Genomic DNA, 6,000 nt, shown 5'->3' on the forward strand with positions numbered 1-6,000 from the left:
TACTGAAGCACTTATGCCAGAAAGCTAGCTTGAGCTGCAGTCTTGCGCTGCCCCAGCAAGGACAATGGGGATGAATGAGTGGATGTCTCTGCAAGATGGATGTCTATCTATTCTTGTACCTGGGGAGACACAGCTCCTTAGAAGGCACCTATGGAGACTCCATCATGCTGAGGCAGATGACACAGAATGGGAGCAAGACCTAACTTGAACTTTGAAGTTGGTTCCTCTTGACCCACCCACTCCCAAGAGAGGGGCTCTTACTCCTCCACCACAACCCGCTCTGCATATCTAGGATCCACTCTCCATCTGGAGAAAATGGAAGCAGAGATTTTACATGCAGGCTAAGTCCAATGAAGGTTGAAGGGAAAAACTCGGACCCATACATGTGACACTCCTACTGGAGTGATGTCAAAATGAGTTGTGAACACTGTCTAAGTGAGATCCCCACCAAAAGGCAGTGAGAAGTGTGATCGTTTTGTGCTATTGCTCTCAGGTGCTTCTTAGTTCCCATGTGGGCCCGATGCTGGCAACTGATGGTGTTGGATCCAGTGAAGGCTGGTGATCTTTCCATATTGATGGCACTCCTCTGCTTGGGGTCCCCTAGGGACCATGCTCTTGTTTAGAATATTACAAACCTCTCTTCCTTCACATTTTCCTCTCTCTCTTTCTCTACATTCCCTTGGTCCAAGACGTTTTTTTTTTTCTAGTGGAAAGAAAGAAAGGAAAGCTTTATTCTCATATGATTTTCATTGCCCCAAATGTATTCTATTGCCTAAGATGCAGAAGAGAACTTTCACGTTAATTTTTTATGTCACCCTAAGAGCCCACTCTGTTGAAATTTAAAAGCCAAGAGGAAAGAAGATTCTACTTTCCCCATTACTGCTGCCTCACTTTTTCCTGTCATGATAAGCAGAAGTGCCTTTGCGACCTGGCTGCCACATCAGAAGGGAATGGCTCCAGGGGAACAACCCAAGGAAACCTGGGCCCAGTCACAGACCCCTGCGGTGGGGCCACAAGTGCATTGTCTTCCTTCCTCAGCTGGACACCACTGAATCCCTTCTCTTCAGCATTACAAATCAATCATAACGTATAAACAAAAACCACTCTTTGGTGGGAGGTGCACAGTCTGAGCTAAGCTAAATTCAAATCCCAAGTCTGCCCTCAGCTTAACTTTGGTTCATTTGCTTTACCCTCTTGACATCTGTGTCTTCTGCACTAATACCTGCTACACGGAGCCAATTCAAACAATAACTGCAGTGCTGGCTCCGGTTCCCCCGCACACCCAGGACAGGACACATGGGTTGTTCTGTCAGACCAATGATTCCCTCTTAAATTAACCACTCACCAACCGCTGCCCCATTTTTCAATCGAACAATACCATCCACCCACACCAGCAGCCCTCTGAGGGCAAACTTAAATAAGAGCAAAGCTCACAAACCAAAAAATAGCTCCTGATCCTTTTCCAAAGTTAAAAAAAAATTACAGGCTGCCTCCCCGCTCCCGCTTGGCCCCAGACTGCGCATAAAGCGCTTGCTCCTAGGACGCTGCCTCCCACTCTCCCCGCCACCAGCCCAGTCCCAGCCTCTTCCCAGGTCCTTGTTTGACGTGTTCCCATTTTCTCTAAATTGTAGAGTGCATGCATTGGGAGCAAAGAATGTGTTCCTTTGTTCTGTGCTAAGTGCCTGGACGCTGTGGAGAACTTCTTACATTACAAAACCCAGAGGGATCCAAAAAGAACTATAGGATCCTGGTTGCATGGGAAGATTTATTCGTCTGTTTTTCTTTAAGACTTTCTCTTAACCTGGTGCATTTTCAGAAGGCAGACACCTCGGGGACTCTAGGGACTACAAAGGCAAGCGTATACAGGTATTTGGGGACAGAGGAAGGACATCTCTCAATATCTACCACCAAATGCTTCCTCCAAGTTTCCTGCTAAGTAATTCAGGGACCCTTACCACTTACCGTCATCAGATTATGTCAAGGTACTTGAACAGTTTGCCTCTATAAGGGTGGGTGTACTGGTCCATTCATGTCAGCCTCCCTTTCCCACTATACAGTGTCTGGCAAACAAAACCCAGTGGGTGGATTGAATGAGCCGTAATACAACTTGCCACAGCACACCATACTTAGAAGGTCCACATATGGACAGACAGTGGCTGAGCTCTGTTGGTAAGGATACTGGCATCGCTCTCCAGCTGGGAGTAGCTTTAAGTGGCCCAGCTTGAGAAATGATTTTGTGTTTTGGCATTTAAAAGTAGAGGGAAGGTCTCCAAGAAGAAAGGGAATATAAGAAAGGGAATAGCATATCCTATTAAATATGGGAGAACCACATAGTCACAGAAAGGATATTGTTTAGGTAGTTGGAAGATCAAATTGAATACCCCTGCCTGAGACTTCTTTGAAGTATCAAAATTGCTTTATCTCGGAAGAATGGAGCCTGAATGTTTTAAGTGTTTGGCCAGATCTTCTACCCCTAAAGTTCAATGGTTTAGACTTCCTAGGATGGATTCTTAGTGTTTGGTCAGTATATTCATTTCCTAGGCTGCCATAACAAAGTACCACAAACTGGGTGGCTTAAAAAACAAAAATCACCTCAGTCATGGAAGTTAAAAGTGCAAGATCAAGGTGCTGTCAGGTTTAATTTCTTCTGAGACCTGTCTCCTTGGCTTGTATTTAGTAGCTGTCTTCTCTTTATACTCACATGATCTTCACCCTGTGAATTCCTGAGTCCAAATTTCCTCTTTTTATAAGGACTCCAGTTATATTATATTACTGCTCACCATAATGACCTCATTTTTTACCTTAATTACCTTCCTAAAGGCCCTATCTCCAAATACAGTCACATTCTGGGGTACTGAGGATTACAACTCCAACATATGAATGGGTGGGGGTGGAGGGTGACACAATTCAGCCGATAACAGCCACTATTGCCATGACCACTATATGGGCCACTATGTATGTTCTTACAAAGTCCTAAAAATCAACCTGTGTCAAAAGTGAGCCCTTGACTGTTACCAGGAATCTTTATTTTAATAAATGGACAGGAACTAGTGAGGACATCACCATTCCATAAACAATAATCCATTTACTTAAGAACAGGGTAATTATCCAGATATACTCTACTAGTGTGCTCACAGTTAAAGATCATATTTCTGTCACCTAGAAAATGAATATACATAATTACAAAAAAGCTATACATTGCACATGATCAAAGTTAAGATCCACTCATCATCTTCCTAAACCAACTACACACAGATAACTCATCTGTTTCCCTAGACAGTATCCAATTGGTTAATACACATACAAAAAGGTGACTAACCTCGTTAATCATCAGAGAAATACAGATTAAAAATCCAATAGCATACCACTGCATATTCACCAAATTGTTTAAAATTAAAAAGAATAACAGCACCAAGGATAAGATGCAGAACAACTGGAATTCTCACATATAGCTGTTGGGAGTATATACTGGTACAACCACTGTAGGAAACTGCTGATATCTCCTATACTGCACATACCCATACACTGTGATCTAGGAATCCACTCCTAGATATATACCTCGCAAAATCACATCGTGTGTTCACCAAAACAAATGTATTATGATGTTCACAGTAGCACTATTCACAGTTTCCAAAAACTAGAAATAACCCAAGCATCCAGCAATGAACAATAAGTAAGTAACTTGGCTGCACACTTGTACAATGGAATACTATATAGCACTGAAAATGTAAGCAGTACAACTACATTCAACAACACAGATAAATCTGGCATGTAGACTATAGATTGAAAGACGCAACACCTAGGTACTACATACTGTATTATTCCATTTATGTAAAGTATAAATTTAGGCAAACCTAACTAATAGTTTACCCTTGGTTTTAAGAACTAAGAGGGGGCTCTTGCACTGTTGGTGGGAATGCAAACTGGTGCAGCCACTCTGGAAAACAGTGTGGAGGTTCCTCAGAAAATTAAAAATAGACCTACCCTATGACCCAGCAATAGCACTGCTAGGAATTTACCCAAGGGATACAGGAGTACTGATGCATAGGGGCACTTGTACCCCAATGTTTATAGCAGCACTCTCAACAATAGCCAAATTATGGAAAGAGCCTAAATGTCCATCAACTGACGAATGGATAAAGAAATTGTGGTTTATATACACAATGGAGTACTACATGGTAATGAGAAAAAACGAAATATGGCCCTGTGTAGCAACATGGATGGAACTGGAGAGTGTGATGCTAAGTGAAATAAGCCATACAGAGAAAGACAGATACCATATGGTTTCACTCTTATGTGGATCCTGAGAAACTTAACAGAAACCCATGGGGGAGGGGAAGGAAAAAAAAAAAAGAGGTTAGAGTGGGAGAGAGCCAAAGCATAAGAGATTCTTAAAAACTGAGAACAAACTGAGGGTTGATGGGGGGTGGGAGGGAGGGGAGGGTGGGTGATGGGTATTGAGGAGGGCACCTTTTGGGATGAGCACTGGGTGTTGTATGGAAACCAATTTGACAATAAATTTCATATATTGAAAAAAAATTAAAAAAAAAAAGAACTAAGAGGGGGCTAAAGTCATGTTGTATTTCTTGAATCGGGTGGCGGTTAGACAGATGTGTTCACTTTATGAAAATACACCAAGCCAATCTTATGATTTGTATACTCTTTCACACATATAATTCAATAAAAATTTTCTCACCACCGCCCTGAAAAAAAAGGAAGGGTCAAAACACTTTGAAATAAGGCTTTATAATGGGTGTTAAGTCCATATGATGAGCCAATAATTAAACAAAACAATGGTCCCGATGGAAGATACATTAAAAAGACAATGAGAATCTTGCTTTGATGAGTAAACAATAGAAAACTGTACTTGTTTTTCTTTGATTTAGAATCTGTACATACAAGGACTGATTAAAGGAAAAGGGTGTGTGTGTGCGTGTGTGTGTGTGTGTGTTGTTTAGTTATTAACTCAATGAACTCAATGGTTTTGTTCAAAATCATTGGCCAAAAGGAATCCTGCTCCATTCTCGGCTAAGATCAATCTTCTAAAAGGGCTGGTGTCAAGCCTGTTTGTCAGAGCTGCTCCAAGCCCATTGAAGAGCAGCATTTGAGGATGGGGTCTCTCCTAAGGCACCCCCACTAATGGTTAGTAAACAACTACAACCAACATCACTTTCCACAAGAGGATCAAGTTGTTATCCTGAAATCAAAAGGAGTCACTGATGAGTTTGTTTCTTCCTGCTATTTGATCTGAGCTGGCTTTGTCACTGAGACACACACGGGCCCAGGCACAGCTACTCCCATCTATAACTTCAGCTGACACATGAGAACAGCTGTTGGAGAAGCACACCTCCTTTCACTTTGTTAGACTGAGCTCTTGGTTTACCCCAACTATGGAATCCAGGTGATACTCCCTAATTGGTAAATGTGATGGTTAATTTTATGTGTCAACTTGAATAGGACTCAGAGTACCTAGATATTTGCTTAAGTATTTCTGGTGTGTCTGTGAGGGTGTTTCTGGGTGAGAATAACATGTGAATCAGTAGACTAGGTAAAATAGATTGTCCTACCTAGGGTGAGTGGGCCTCATCCAATCAGACTGAATAGGTTAAAATCTGAGTAATAATTCTTTTTCTTCCTTCCTTCTTTCCTTCCTACCTTCCTTCCCTCCTTCCTTCCTTCCTCCCTTCCTCCATCCCTCCGTCATTTCTTTCTTTCTTCCTTCCTTTCTTTCTTTCTTTCTTCCTCTGTTTCTCTCTGTCTCTGTCTCCGTCTCTGTCTCTGTCTCTCCCTCCCCCCTACCTGAATATCCTCAAGCTGTGACATCAGTCTTCCTCTGTCTTTAGACTCAGACTCAGACAGGAACTAACACTGTTGGCTCTCCTGATTCTTCTGGACCCATTGGCTCTCCACCTAAGTCTCTAGCTTGCCAATTGCGTATCTTGAGCTTTTCAGCCTCCTTAATGACATGAGCCAATTCTATCTCTCTCTCTCTCTCTCTCT

This window comes from Panthera uncia, chromosome D4, assembly GCF_023721935.1.
Source record: "Panthera uncia isolate 11264 chromosome D4, Puncia_PCG_1.0, whole genome shotgun sequence".
NCBI lineage: Eukaryota > Metazoa > Chordata > Mammalia > Carnivora > Felidae > Panthera > Panthera uncia.